This window comes from Phocoena sinus, chromosome 4, assembly GCF_008692025.1.
Source record: "Phocoena sinus isolate mPhoSin1 chromosome 4, mPhoSin1.pri, whole genome shotgun sequence".
Taxonomy (NCBI): Eukaryota; Metazoa; Chordata; class Mammalia; order Artiodactyla; family Phocoenidae; genus Phocoena; species Phocoena sinus.
Window position 1 is genome coordinate 26,118,732 of NC_045766.1, and position 17,239 is coordinate 26,135,970.

Here is a 17,239-nt window from a genome sequence, read left to right on the forward strand (position 1 = left end):
TTCTATGTTTCAAATCCTTTGAAAATAGCCAACAAATGATATGATAAAAACTTACTATGCTCCCCAGATAAGTCCTATTAAATAATTAATTTATATATGTGGTATTTGATAATGGCGAAAAAAGTCATCTTCCCAGATCTCCTATATTTGACATATTAGTATAATGTCTTCAGACAGTAGTGATTTTTTTAAATTTATTTTTAATTGAAGTATAGTTGATTTACAATGTTGTGTTAGTTTCAGGTATACAGCAAGGTGATTCAGTTACACATACATATATATCTATTTTTTTCAGATACTTTTCTCTAATAGATTATTACAAAATATTGAGTATAGTTCCCTGTGCTATATAGTAGGTCTTTGTTGTTTATCTATTTTATATATATTAGTGTGTATATGTTAACCCCAAACTCCTAAGTTATCCCTTCCCCCCCTTTCCCCTTTGGTAACCATAAATTTGATTTCTATGTCTGTGGGTCTATTTCTGTTTTGTGTATAAGTTCATTTGTATCATTTTTTTTGGTTTCCACATATAAGTGATATCATATGATATCAGTCTTTCACAGTAGTGATCTTAATTTAGTTTATAGAAAATGATTTTATACTTAATTTAGATTATATAAAATGATTTTATACACAGCATTTGACTTGAAAATAATAGGCTAAAAGCTAGTAGTTTGGGAGGAAATTTACCCACCTGAGCAAGAGGTGGTTATGCCCTTTCTTCTGGATTCACACAGATCTTTGTGAGTCACTTGACCAATCTGAGCACCCACTGCCCCCATGTGAACAATCCCTGCTGCACAGTTTGTTGTGTGGCTACAAGGGATCGTGCCCTAGCACAGTACCTTGCACAATGCTACACACTCAAGGACAGCTAGCTCTTTCTATTATCAGGCTATCATTATTTAAACAGTTTCCAAATGTGAAACTGGAAACTAATAGATGTTAAAGGAAGAATTTCTATTAACAGAAATAGTACATGGAGTTATAAAGAAAAAGTAAAGATGACGTCTATAGCTATACTTATGGTTTCATATGTCTGTGTACTGATGCACCAAGAATAGAAAATAAACCAGAAATAGGCAAGTGACAGTAGGTAATTACTAATCTCCTAGTTATTACCAAAACATAATGGACTGGGGTACATACTTTTTTTAAAGTAGGAATAATATAATAGTGGAGAATAATTATTGTAATAAGAGAATTCTGGAAACAAATTCCATCACCACCAGTCTTTAGCAATTTATTTTCTGGAAAATCAATTTATCTCTCTGATACTTAGTAAAAATGAAAATAACAAGGATGAGGTTTAAAGGCCAAAAAAGGTGGAAATTGGTATAAAGAAAGCAGTTAGTAATATAACTTTTAATTTTTTTCCTTCCTTTGGGAGAAATAGATCTACTAGAAAGGGAGAAGAAGCAAAACTAAATTTAACTGGTTTGGAAGTCTCAAATCAGGTAATTTGGGGTGAAATAAGGATGAAGACAAAAGGAGAAGGTAACAGAATGGATAATATTGTGGGAATATTCTGCAGACTTAGAAACCAAATAGAACACATACTGAATATATTTCCATAGAACATAAAACTGACCTGAATGCAAGATATAGCTGTGATGGGAAACTTCAAGTCCCAAGCCACCAGCTGGGACCTTAATACTGCTTAATGCCAAGCATCTGATAAATAGTTAATGAATTCAATACTTGACCTGATGAAAATAGCTTTCCACAATGTTAGAATAGTTGAAATATGAATGTGAATTTGTCAAGGGAGCTACTTATATTAGCCTCATCCAAACATGGCACCTTTACCATCTAAACTGAAAATATGTGAATATGAGTATTATTCTTCTTAATTTTCTCTTAATTTCTCTCTTAGTGGACTTCTCAGAAGAAAGTACATGTCAAATATGCCTATGTATGTATAAAGAAGCAAAAATAAATTTAACCGTGATTTTACAAATAATTGTCAAAGTAGCAATGGGAAGAAAACATAATGGAATTATCCCTAAAAGAGTCTGTCAGAAAACAAAAATGTTACACAAATGATCATTCATTCATGCATGCAATAAAATATACTAACTGGACAGCCACAGGCAAAAGAATGAAACTGGACCACTATCTTATGCTACCCACAGCAATTAATTCAAATTGGATTAAAAACTTTAATGTAAGACCCAAAACCATACAACTCCTAGAGGAAAACATTGGTGGTAAACTTCTTGACATAGGTCTTAGGCATGATTTTTTTAATATGACACCAAAAGCAAAAGCAATCAAAGCAAAAATAAACAAGTCAAATTACATCAAACTACAAAGTTTCTGCACAGCAAAGGAAACCATTAACAAAATGAAAAATCAGGCTACTGGATTGGAGAAAATATTTGGAAAATGGGCAGAAGATCTGAATAGGCATTTTTTCAGATAAGACATACAGATGGCCAACAGGTACATGAAAAGATGCTCAACATCACTAATCATCAGGGAAATGCAAATCAAAACCACACTGATACATTACTTCACACCTGTTAAATTGGCTATTATAAAAAAAGACAAGAGATAAAAAGTGTTGGCAAGGATGTGGAGAAGAGAAAACTTGTACACTGCTTATGGGAATGTAAACTGGTGCAGCCCCTATGGAAATCAGTATGGAGGTTCTGCAAAAAATTAAAAATAGAAATACCATAAGATCCAGCAATTCTACTTCTGGTTATTTATTCAAAGAAAACGAAAATACTAATTTGAAAAGATATGTGCACCCCTATGTTCTTTGCACCATTTACAATAGCCAAGATATGGACAACCTAAGTGCCCATGGATGGATGAATGGATAAAGAAAATGTGTCACTAATATATATATATATATTATATATAGGAAACTGCATACTCTGTTACATTAAAATCTGTTGATCTATCCTGAATTTGAATGGATCTTTTACCCATGCATGATTCTGTAAAATATGCATTGCTCATTTGAAAATTCACTGTGGTATGTAGACCTTTCAAATGTTTGCACGTTTCATTATGTAATATTTTTTAAAAACCACACTTGTTAATATCACCACCAATCTAATCAGGAAAGTCAGTATAGGGAAGCTGTGAGGCTCACAGTGGTAGGAACATATTTTCCAAAATCCTCATTTTCTCTTGAAAGTTCAAATTTTCCCATTGGCAACAAATACAACCAGTTGTTTTCCTTGAAGTGACAGGCTCAACTGATTCATTAAAAGAAAGAAAAACATCCATCAAATACTTAATTCTGAAAAAGTATAGTTTGTTGGTCTTTCAAGTAAAAGTGATGTTTCGTGGAAAAAAGGAGCTAAATAGGTAGCTGGTTCAGCTCCTAACTCAATCACGTGTGTTTCCTTTAAAACCACTTCCTTATTTCTTTATGCAGAACATCTTTATGTGTACTTCCCATTTTGTCACACAGAATATTAGAAAGACATACTGAAGTGTTGAGATTTAACAAAATTAAAAATTGCTATATCACAGACGTAGAAAACAAACTTATGGTTACCAAAGGGTAAAGTGGGGAATAAATTAGGAGTTTGGGATTAACAGATACACAATACTATGTATAAAATAGATAAACAACAAGGACCTACTGTACAGCACAGGGAACTATTTTCAATATCTTGTAAAAACCTATAACGGATAATAATCTGAAAGAGAATATATATATATATATGTGTGTGTGTGTAAAAAACTGAATCGCTTTGCTGTATAACTGAAACTAACACAACATTGTAAATCAACTATACCTCAATAAAAAAAAATAATAATAATAGAATTGCTACATCAAGGACATTCCTAAGTGGAACTAGCTTTTTTTTTTAAATGGCCTCATGTGTGACACGGTGAGGAACAGAGTACCTCCTAGAACACTTAGTTGCCACTGTCTTGATTTGAGCCTCTGCCCCAGCAGTTTCAAGCAACATTGACTTTGGCTCTTCCAGTGCAAATGCGGATACAGTGAAAAGGGCAAATCATGCTTTAGCATTATTATGAAAATAGGTTTGACCTCGTGGACTTCCTGTAAAGGTCTTGGGGATTTCTAGGGGTCCAGAACACTTTGAGGACTGTCCTTTATAGCTCCAGTTCTCCACGAGGCTGCATATGAGCATATAAGCATCACCTGGGGAACTTTCAAACACCACCAGTGTTCTGGCTGCACTTCAGCTTTGTTAAATTGGTCTCTGAGGTAGGGCCCTGGTATAGGTATAATTTAAATCAGGTAATTCTAATGTAATCCGGATGAGAACAACTAGTTTAGAGACCAGCAAAAGAGAGGGTGACCTTTGTGGTAACTACAGTACTTTGTGAAACTCTGCGAAGAATCTAATGACCTACTGCAGATTTTTAGCACTTTGAGTCTTTCTCTTTGATTCTTACTCCTAAAAACTTGGCATGTCTCCATGTATTCTCAAATGTAAAATTTCTTTTATGGTGTCTGGAAGATTTGGGACAAGGAATTTAACAAAATGTTTTACAAGATACAAACACAATTGTCACAATTCAACCATACAGAGGTGCGTATGTGTAAATAGTTATTAAGAGATCCTCAGGGCCCACTCAAGATAAGCAAAGATAATGTTTCTTTATTTTGTATTTACAAAAGTAGATCACTTTTTCAATGTTATATAAATTATCTAAATTGCCTCACTTCTCTAGCCATCTGTTTCACCTCTGTAAAACAAGAAGTTAATCTAGATGAAACTAAGGCTCGTCAGTTAGCCTATGAGATCATCACTTAGCGGGACTTTAGGCTCAGTGAAGTAGGTCACTGCATGCACAGCAGGGGGCTGAGAGCCACACAGCCATGCCTGCCCCCTCCACTATTTCAAGCAATGTCTACTGAATAGCCACTCACTGTTGGAACTCTATTTGATTTAGGACTTAAAGTAGATTTTAGCTTTTAAAAAATTTTTTCTGAGTAATGTTTAAAGAAAAAGATTTATTTATCCTCAACAATGAGCAATCCAAAGCTTCCTCAATGGAAGCTAAATTAGTGTTAAGGAATAGAGTCCCACAGACATAGAGAACAGACTTGTGGTTTCCAAGGGGGAGAGGTTTCGGGGAGGGATAGAGTGCAAGGTTAGGGTTAGCAGATGTAAGCTATTATATATAGAATGGATAAACAACAAGGTCCTACTGTATAGCACAGGGAACCATATTCAATATCCTATGATAAATCATAATGGAAAAGAATATTTATAAAGGAATGTAGGTATAATTGAATCACTTTGCTGTATAGCAGAAATTAATACAACATTGTAAATCAATTATACTTCAATTTTTAAAAAATTGAGTCCACGTGCAAAGTGACAGCTCATCCATGCTCAGGCGTCCAGGGGCTCCTTTGTATCAGGCACTGTACTTGATGTGGAATTACTGAATCAGATTTCTCTCTCTTTTTTTCTCTGTCTCTATTAATCTATTTTATGTAGGTTAATATCCCAAAAGACAATCCTTAGCCACTCTGAGCTTCATGCCTGGACTGTACAGATTATTTCCTTTTTAGCTTAGAGAATTTCCATTTAGGTTTGTCACAGGGCTCCCTTTGTGAGAAGTAAATAAAAATAACTGATCCAGAATTTACTAATCATTTAAAGGTCATTCAAATGTGATATATGGTGATCTATTGAGATGATATCTAGCATAACATCATGTGCACATTTTTAGTCAATTCAGCATCCTAGTAGATAGCACGTCATTTGAAATCAAATTATTTTTACTTACCCATATTAAAAAATACATTTTAGATGGAGGTGATTAATATCTTATAGTTACATACCCTAAAGCATATTTTCAATTAATATTTTCTTCTCTCTTGACTGAAGTGTCATTTTTTATTCATCAAAAATTTTTAAAGTGTAACATCTATCAAAGCATCTCTAGTTTACATCTTCTCACCTGTGTTGGAAATTTCTTGAATGGGTTGAATGGGTGGACTAGGTCATATGTTTGCCTCTCCAGCACACTGAGCCTGTTCTGTTACCCGGTGTGTTTGTATTAGCCCATAAACAATTTTAGTTGCATGTGAAAATTATCAGGACTTATATGAATTTTTTCTAGGAAAGGAAAAACAAACTATCAAGTAGTAGAATTAAGGTTTGAGCAGAAAAGGAGAGACCCTTTCAACTGTATTTTAAGGAAATTTAAAATGCCTGCCTGCACCCAGCTTTCCCTCTTCAGAGATGCACACCCCGTTGTAACTTTGGGCTGAAGAAAGTTAAACTTCCTCTGGTGCCCACCTTAACTGCAGCCCCTGGCTCACCTCTCTGCACCTGCATAGGCTCAGTGTCCCTAAGTCAGTATTTCCACTCTACTGATTTTATGTAGATTAACAACTCAAAAATCAATTCTTAGCCACTCTGAGCTTCCTGCCTGGACAGTACAAATTATTTCCAAAAATACAGTTATTATTCATTTTTGGTAGTGCTCTGCTCACAAAGTTGCATAGGTTTTGAAAGGTCTGCCCCTGACCTTTTTAAAGATGTTTTATTATCTTTAGTGGAAGATTTACAAAATGCATGGATTTTCAGGTTCACATGTATTGTGTCAGGGAAGAATCCTCTATACTTGTTGTCTTGAGGAAAATATATAAATGGTGAATATAGTTAATCAGGATTTATTTTTCTTAAGTTATTTGTAGATAGACTTTCAAAAGTTTTTCCTTAAGTCATTTAGTTATCATGGGGCAGCATTCCTTTATTTAAAAGTCATTACAGTATTGCATATATTCTAATCTACTTATTTTTTGAAGCATTATCTATTATTGGTTAGAATCAAATTCTGGTTCGAAGCTATTCTTTGTGGTACTAATTTTTTCCCATTTAAAAATATCACACAAAACATTGAACAAAATAAAATAGATATTCTATATTCAACACTGTGATAATCCTCTTACACGTGTTATTTATTAAATTAAAATCTAAAGTTTCAAACCTGGTGAGATAGCCATTATTTTTCATCATTTTTATTACTAAGGAAAATATGTCTAAATGTAACCTTTTATAAAAATACCTATTCCATTAGTGAAAAAACATTCACACAAAAAAAGAAATTTCCATATTTTTAGTCTGGATGAAACTAAACGACTAGACATTCATGATTGTCTTCAAGGTTATATCATTTTTCTTGGCAAAAGGAAGAGAAAAAAGCTACATACTGTAAATATTCATCTTCTTTCCCGTCTCCAGAAGAGGAAAAAAATATAGAAGAGTGAAAAGGTCAATGATGCTTCAGAAAAGAGAAAAACACAAAAACCTGCACTTAGTGAAAGCATGTCTGGTTCCCCGTGAGAGAAAATGGGTTTTAATGCAGCCACCAATATTGAAGTTACGAAAGGGCTACTTATAGAAGTTGAACATATTACATCTATTGTTAAATTACCCATGAAACAGAAGAAAGAAGATATTTGCATCCATTTGCTAAAGCCACCTAGCACACTGCTGCAGACAGGTCTTGGCCAAGAGAGTAAGCAAATCAGCCATGCTCTCCAAAAACAAAAAACAAAAACTGAAGATATATCTCACATCTAAGGAATAAAATGTAGGGTGATTTGCAGGAGCTGAGGCAGTCTGTCTGTCGTGCCTACCTCGGAAGACTTTAGACACCTTTTCTGACAGGCAGATCACATGTTCCAGGCAGAATGCACAGGCTGCTGGCTGTGTACAACCACTTTATGTATTTCAGCTAACATAAAGTGTCGATTTTGGAGCATTTTAACATATCTGTGATCTTGGTGTACGGCCTCCGACCACTATTGTTAGAGAATTGCTACATAACTGTCATCACTCTTCATGTGTCACATTTTTATTACTGGCCATATTTTTATTACTTTCAATTTAGTTTCATGCATTGAGTTTAACTGCCATTTACAATGACTTCTTGGTTGATGTGTCTAAAAGCTTTATTTTCACACCATCTGTAATAATTAAGAAAATGCCAACATCAAACTTTTAGAAAGAGTGCCAGCAGCTGAGAAGAAAATCAGAAAGCCCCAAATTAAGCATCCTTTCAGGAAATGTAGCATCACAAACCCTTTTGAAGGTACAGAAGAAAAAAATGTGCCGAAAAATTATATGTGATAAGAAAGCATTTTGTCATGGTTTAATTGACAACATTTTTTCATTCTTAGCATGTACAATAATGGTGCATCTTAGCAATGACAGCATAAGATCCAATAAAATACAGTATTTTTGAGGTGAGGAATCACTACCTTTAGCAGCAATGTGTGTTTAACAATAGTTAATGATCCTTTATCAATGATCAGTTATCAATAAAAAAGAACAAGTTTTGATCAGCCACGATAGAGGAAAGACTGAATAATCTTATACTCTGTTTAGATAAAATATTACAAAATCATTGTCATACGAAGAAGTGATTAAAGAGTGTATAGTCAAAAATTATGGAGAAACTATTATGGAGGTACATCAGTAAGTTAATGCAAATTTTTATAATTTTTACCTCAGTTTTTGATGTTTGTGATATTTGCCAGCTTTTTAAAATTATTAACTTCTAGTGATTTATTTTCTCATTCTAAGTAAATATTCACTTTTAAAATTAATGTATGTAATTGTTTATTCTTTTTCTGGAAGAGGGCTCAGAAAATTGTGCAAGCTTCAGGCCCCAACAAACTTGTATCCGTCTCTGCCAGAAGAGAAATCCCTGACTTCCATCTTCTTTCTGTCCTCAGGATCTCACCAGTGCTTTCCATTGACTGACTGAACCTAGCTGTGAGTTAGCCAGTCAGCGAGCCCAGGAAAGGCAGATTGCAAAGGTCAAACCCCTGAGATACGGCGCAGTGCTGGAGAAGGGTTTGAGGGGTGGATGGATACAAGAGCAAACGGCAATGGCCACCACCAGCCACTCATTGCATACCATATTTAGAAAATCTGTCCCTGTCTCCCACTCTGTCTCTCCTGGAATTGAGTATAGGAATTGAACAACAGAATTTGCCACTTTTCCTCTTAGATTTCTAAATCAATGCACAAGTTCAATTTCTCGTTATGTTTAGAGTGAGCTGATCCATTTCCTTGGCAGAGCCTAAATGTGGTTTTTCAAAAAAAGAATAGGAAGAAAAAATAGGGTGAAGTCCCACATTCATCTTTGCATATCACTATCTTCGACATCAATGTGAATCCAATCTGTTGAAAAAAATCTCGGCATCCAATGCTTTCCTGAGTTATAACAACCCTTAATTAAAAACCAAAAAAATCACAGCTAGCTAAGCTCAAAAAGACTTAAATTACTTAAAATGATTCAAATAAACTCTAGATCCTCTTGTACATACTTATAATGTCTTACAGATAATAAAAAGAATCTGTTCTGGTCAAAAGTAAACAGAAAAGGCTGTTCTATTTAATTTTATTGCTTTAAAATATGTTCAGAGATGGTCAGGAAATATATGACCTAGTTTATTTTCTGTGTACATCATTAAAGTAATGCCAGAAAAATAAGTGAAAAAGATGTTTCAATACCAAAGAATCCACATGTCTGTGTTGAACTTACCACTTCAAACACTGGTGGTTATGAACAACCTAGTGGTAAGAGTTTATTATAAAATAACATGGATTTTATGAGGTGAGATTAAAGAGTCCTTTAAAATAGAGAGCATTCTTTCATAAATAAAAAAATAATTAATAACATAAGTAAAATTCCAGTTTCTTGTAAATTATATTTAAAATGATGACTATATTCCTATTTTTAAATGATGTCAATTCAAAGGGTTTTAAACGTTGGGTACAAAGAACGAACGATACCAATATTTTGAATAATGTCTTAATGTGATTTCAAATGTGAACAACAACAATTTGATAGAGAAAAGATTTGTTCATTATGAACTTGGAATCACATATGTTAATATCTACAATGTGCTGGATGTTGCTGCATTAAGGAGATCATGTTACCATTAGTTTTCTAATTTTACAATCAGCAAAATAAAAATCAGTGGCAGTAACGGATTCTCTCCAGTTCCCAGAACTACTAAGTAATGGTCTGGGAACACAAAAAATCAAATATTTTTCTTTTTTTTCCAATATACTGACTACTAGGTAGAAAACCAATTAAAATTATATATTTCTTGTATAAATATAAGTTGGTCCTCTTAGAGAATGTCATTAAAATCAGACTTTTTTTTAATTCTCCAAAGAGTAGCAAACTTGGCTGCAATGTTAACATAGTCCTCAATCATCTCTCTGAGGCGCTATATTTATGCATAACCGAGTAAACACCTACCCTTCTTGTGGGATTTAAGTGTGAGTTTCTGAGGTCTCAATCTTGTCTTCTTTTGTCATAACCTGAAATGTTGTCTGAAGTTTTCTTTTTAATTTACTTTCTCCAAATCTAATCCTCCAACTGCTTGCTTCAGAATTACTCAAGGACCCAGGAAATTAGGCAAGGGGAAAAAAAAGCATGTAGGTTGCAAAGGTAGAAGTAAAATTACCTATATTCGCAGATGAGATGATCTTGTGATAGAAAATTCTAAGTAGTCTACTAAAAAACCATTCGAACTAATAAATGAGCTCAGCAAGGTTGCAGAATACTAGATTAATACACAAAAATCAATTATTTCTGCACACCAGCAATGATCTTTCCAAAAGTAATATTAAGGGAAAATTTCTGTTTACAGTAGTATCAAAAAGAATAAAATATTTAGTATAAATTTAATCAAAAAAAGCACAGGAGTGGAACACAAACTACAAAACATTAGTGACAGAAATTAAAGAAGGTCTGAAAAAATGGAAAGACATTGTATGTACACGAATCACAAGACTAGATATTGTTAGGGTGATAATATTCCCCATATTGGTCTACAGATTCAAAGCAATGCCTATCAAGATCCCAGCCAGCTTCTTTGCAGAAACTGACAAATTAATCCTAAAATTGATACAGAATTGCAAAGGACCCAGAATAGCCAAAACAATCTTGAAAAAGAAGAATTAAATCAGAGGACACACATTTCCCTATTTCAAAATTTAACACAGACCTACAATAATCAGAGTGTGGTACTAGTATAAGAATAGACAGATATTAATGTAATAGAATGAGAGTCACAAAAGAGACTATATTTACAGTCAACTGACTTTCAACAATGGTCTCAAGACATTTCAATGAGGAAAGAATAATCTTTTCAACAAACAGTGCTGGGACAACCAGATATATCTACATGCAAAGGGATGAAATTGGATCCATACTACACACTACATCAGGGCTCCCCAACCCCTGGGCCACGGACCACCTGTCCGTGGCCTGTTAGGAACCAGGACCCACAGCAGGAGGTGAGTGGCAGGTGAGCGAGCGAAGCTTCATCTGTATTTACAGCCACTCCCCATCACTCGCATTACCGCCTGAGCTCCGCCTCCTGTCAGATCAGCGGCGGCATTAGATTCTCATAGGAGCACGAACCCTACAGTGAACTGCGCATGCGAGGGATCTAGGCTGCGTGCTCCTTATGAGAATCTAATGCCTGACGATCTGAGAAGGAGCTGAGGCAGTGATGCTAGCGCTAGGGAGCAGCTGCAAATACAGAGTATCATTAGCAGAGAGGTCTGACTTCACAGAGACCGTAATAAATCAATTGCCTGCAGACTCATATCAAAACCCTATCAGCGACTGGCAAGTGAAAACAAGCTCAGGGCTCCCACTGATTCTGCATTATGGTGAGTTGTATAATTACTTCATTATATATTACAATGTAATAATAATAGAAATAAAGTGCACAATAAACGTACTGTGCTTGAATCATCCCGAAACCATCCCCCATCCCCCCAGTCCGGGGAAAAAATTGTCTTCCACGAAACCAATCCCTGGTGCCAAAAAGGTTGGGGACCACTGCCCTACATACAAAAATTAACTCAAACCCACCTGTTCTCTTGGCCTTTTGCAGCAGGGAGGGCACCCAGCCGATCCTCGGGCCCTGGTGGGGCTGGGCTCAGACCACGTCCCCTCCAGCTTTGCCAGCCCGGAGCTCCGCTGCTCCCAGTGGTCAGAACGCAGGAATAGAGCAGGTCTTGGCGGCCCAGGTTGGGGTCGGAGGCCGTGCCCTTCCCAGGCGGCTCGAAGCACACACGCTGCGCCCAGTCACCCCGAGGCTTCCCATTGCGCAGGCGCGATAACAAGTTTACGCTTCGCTTTCCCAGGGCGCATGCCCAGCTACTCTGCAGCGGGCTCGCGCCAGCCCAGACTGTGGCGGCTGCGGCCGGTTTCCGACCAACCGTGGGCCTGGGGAGTTTGTGTCCAATGACTGCGGGTGCAGCAGCCTGAGTTCTAAGCACAGGAGATGCGTATACATCAACATTTTTAGGAGAAAACATACATTGTCAACTCACTGGGAGAAGCCTTAGGAAGTACTGCTAACCACCTACACTGTCATCAGAATAAATGTCCTCCTGGCTTCACATGAGGCACCAAGCTAGATGCAGATCATCACCCCCCAGGACAATTAGAAGACCCTCTCTCTGAGTAACCTCAAATTGAGGATTTCCAGAGCTTACTCAGGCTCTAGAAGCAGATGACACCACGAAATAGAAGGCTTTACCCGAGATCTCAGATCAAGAATTTTGTCTCCATTTATCTTCCCTCGAAAACTTCTCCTCTCCCTGACCTGCAAAATTCTCTGACCTAGAAATTTAAACAAAACCCTTGCTCTTTCAGTTACAGACAGATTGACTAGAGGTTGTTTGTCTTAGCCTATCCTCCCCCTATTCCTCCACCCTGGGCGCCCTTTCAAACTGTGTCTTGCTTCGACTAACTCTTACTGCTTTTTCAACAGTTTTAGCAGAGCCCCAAAACCCACTCACACGAGTCTTTCAAACCCTGGCCACCTTAGCTAATCAGTCTAATTGCTGGTTAGGTCAGCGTCTAAATAACACAGAGTCTGAACTAGGTTTTGTTCCTGCCAGTGCAAGCGCCTGGTAGACCCATTCTGGGCAGTAAATGAGTGGAAGTCACTCTACTTCCTCCTACTGCAGAGTGACTTGGCACTTGGGGAAACCCCATGGAGGCTCCAGGTCTGTCCTTCACTCAGGTGAGGCTATCGGAGGAAAAAGTTTCTCTTTGCCTTGAAAATAAAAACAGCACTGGACCCTTCCTAGGTAACATACCAAAACAATACTGTAATCAAACACTATGGTTTGATTCCACGGATGGCACCTTCAAACCATCCTTAGATGTCATAAATGAGTTCCAGACTGATTATAATAATACAAATGTTTGCCTAGTCACTGGACAATATTCTTGGTCTGCATGCCACACAAATGGGACCTGAAACAGCTCAGCTGTTCCCTGTGTTGGTCTACCCGATACCCCAGGCTACAGATGGGTCGACCAAAATTCTGGAATGACCTGGTCAGGTAATGACACCTATCTCGATAGCTGCCCAAACCAGACTGAAGGTCTCCTCTACCAGATACTTCACAACCTGTTTTGCTCTTACAGCCTGACAGAGGCACATGGGAAATGCAGATGTACAGATGCTAACATAACTAATGACAAAGTCCACCATGGACACCAAACTCCAAACTGGTGGGTCATAGGTTCCGCCCTGACCTTGTCTGTGAACACGTCTGGTCTGTTTAGTTTATGTGGCAATAAGGTATATAAAGGGTTCCCACCTAAATGGTCAGGGCGATGTGGACTTGGCTACCTGGCACCTTCCCTCACTAGGTATGTCACTTTAACTGCTAGCCAGATTACAAACCTGGGCTCCTTCAGGCATAAAGTAACACCACATAGACGCATCCAACCAGAAATTGTAGGCAAGCCACTCATGTATCGCAGTACTGATTCCGTAAGGAGCCTTTTTCTGAGTTGGAGAACTTCTGACCTAGAAGAAGCAATTCTGAACATTTCCAAAGTCATGGAACGTGGATTCGCTGCTGCCCCACAGACCTTGAAAACACGTCCATCAGGAGTTAGTAGTTTCGCCTCTGTGCTCCAAAGTCACCATCTCCTGGCTACACAGGCTGCCCAACAAGGAACACAGTGTGCCATCGTTGGCAGACAATGCTGCTTGTATGAAAATAAATCAGAAGAAATACAGAATTGTATAAACCATTTAAAAGAACAGGCCAAAATCCTACGTAAAATGAGTGAAGCACCATTGATTAATTGGACTGACCTCGAGAATAAGCGACTGGTTCAGTGAAAGATGGGGCCATACGTTGGGATTTGCTCTTTTATGCGTATTCATCCTTGTTATCTGTGTTTTTGTCTGCACATCTCTTACCTCCCAACTTCTAATCCAAGTCTCTCCACAATGATCTCTGCAGCTCCATGCCTGTGAAACTTCATGACAGGTTATAACAGGGAAATGAAGGGACTAACCACACCAAAATGGTATAAAGACTATTTTAAACTGAGAACATCTGAACAAACAGCAGCTGCAGCGGAAAAAAAACAAAAAAAAAAACCATCTCTAAACTTCCTTTTAATGAGTAAATTATGTCTTTCTCAGAATTCAGCTGCCATACACCCCTCTCTGAGGGAGTTTTCTGTAAGGGAGGATCCTGGCTTGGCATCAGGACCTGCCAGGGAATTATGGGACTACATCCTGTGAGAACCTTCCATATTTTCCCACTGAGACCTTAATACCTTTCCCCACCCCCATCCCTCTAAGCTGGTATATAAATCCTTACTCCTTATAGCATGCTGCTATAAACATGTGTAATAATCTTTGCTCCTATTAATCTGTCTGTCAATTCACAGGCCCCCAACTACTTCAACCTAAGTTGGTAAAGGAAAAGTTTTCTTCCTCATAACACTTTCTAGACTTTTCTGGATATACCAGAGGGTGTGTTCAAATACATAGAGGAATTTGGAAATCTTGATTTTGTTGGAAGGTGAAAGAATCCAGTGTACATGTACACAGGCTCTGTGGAAATCCTTTTAAATTTGTCTCAAACAGTAAACTTTGGGTAATCAAAAAAAAAAAAATTACCTTAAACTGGATCATAGAAATAAATGTAAATGCTAAAATTATAAGAAATACAGGAGTAACTCTGCGTATTCTTGGGTTAGGTAATAGTTTCTTAGATATGACACCAAAAGCACAGACAACAAAAGAAAATAAATAAATAAATTAGACTACATCAAAATTTAAAACTTTTGTGCTTCAATAGCCAACAAGAAAGTGAAAAGACAACCCACAAAATGATGGGAGAAAATATTTGAAAATCATATATATAAGATACTTGTATTCAGAATATTTATTAATGAGTCTTACAACTCATTAATAAAAGGACAAATAATTAAAACTTGAGCAAAGAATTTGAATAGACATTTTTCCAAAGAGAATATACAAATGGTTAAAAGCACATGAGGAAATGCTCAACATCTTTAATCATTAGGGAAACTCAAAACCGCAGTGTGATACCACTTTACATGCACAAGAGTGGTTAAAATGTTTTTACAAGGGGGACAATTACAAGCATTCATGAAGATGTGAACCCTCATACATGCTGAGGGTAAAATAAATGGTATTGCTGCTCTAGAAAAACCTTCACCAGTTCTTCAAAAAGTTAAACAGAGTTGTCATATAACCCAGTAATACCACTTTTAGGTTTTTACTCAAGAGAAATAAAAATATACATCAAAACAAAAACTTTATATGTATGTTTCTAGCAGCATTATTTATGAGTCAAAAAGTAGAAACAACTCAAATGTCCATCACTTACTTGATGAATAGATATATTAAGAGGTATATCCATACAATGGAATATTTTTGGAAAAAAAAATGAAATACTGTTACATACTACCACACGGATAAACCTTGAAAACATTCTGCTAAATGAAGGAAGCCAGTCACAAAGACGACATATTTTATGATCCTATTTATTTTAAATGTCTAGAAAAGGCAAATCTATGGAGACAGAAAGTAGATTTGTGGTTGTCAAGTGCTGGGGGGAATGGGGGAATGGGGAGTCATTGCTAATGGGTATGGGGTTTCTTTTGGGGTGATGAAAATATTTTAAAATTGACTGTGGTGATGGTTGTACAACTCTGTGAAAATACCAAAAGCAGTTGAATTATACATTCTGAATGGGTGAATTGTATGGCATGTGAAATATATTTCAGTAAAGCTATTTTTTCATGTCATAACAGGAGATAGAAAAGAAAGAATAATTCTGGAAGCTTGTTTAAAACACAGATTACTTGACTCAACTCCGTACAGCTGAAACGGAGTTCCTGGGAATGCTGTCCAAAAGTCTGCAATGGTTTTCACAATTTCACCAAGTACCTCTTAAGCACCCTGCTTTAGACTGCAGAGGTTACTAAAACGGAAACAGCTCAGGAGCAATGACTATACTGGCTATTAGGCATCATTCCACCCTCAGCGTCAGTGACCGGGTTGAGTTTTGATCTACAGGGAATGAGCTTTTTACACAAAAAGAAGGCAATCACTCCTTTTGGGTGAGAGCACTAAGAAAGAAGGGGATATGGAGTTTGGTTTGAGTGTTCCAAGAGACAAAGTTGCCCACTTGGCATTATTGCCCTTGGTTAGCCAGGTAGGAGCCAGGAGCACCAGAGGGGCGGCCCCATAGCCAGAACCCTGGACTTGTGCTGCTCTGTTGCCAGTCTAACTTTTAGCAAAGATAAAAGCAGGGAACAAGTGGAACCCCAAGGATAGAAAAGATCCTGACTGTGAATGTTCAAATAATGCAAAAGCAAACAAACAAACAAAAAGCAAAAAACTTCAAGCTTTATTTTTAAGTGATTAGTTTCTTATGAGAGATGATTCTATATCATAACACATTATATTTGGCAGGAAACACATGAATTTCCTACTACTGTTAATTTTTATATCTTTGTAAAGTACATATATACCAGCTCCAAATTATCTGTGGAGCCTTCTGTAGTCACCTTCTTTGACAGATCAAATTGGACCCACAAAATATGAAGTTTTGTTCTATTAACATATACTGAGAAACTTTTATTTCACATAGTGTTTTTTAAACTAATTCATTTTACATATTGTAGCAGGTTTCTTTTGACTCTCTGTCCCAAACAATCATTTTAATCAGCTTTTCAACAAAGGTTTAGGGAAATAGATAGCATTTTTAAAGTTATGCGTTTATATTTTTCCCAGAGAATAGCAAGAAAGAAGAAACCTCTCTGGTCATACTGTCAGTGTCAATGTTAAATGTCAAGATGACATTTAATAACTAATCTACAAAAAGTAAATGAGTTCTCTTTATTCCCTTGCCCTTACACCAGGATAGGCTTCCTGTTA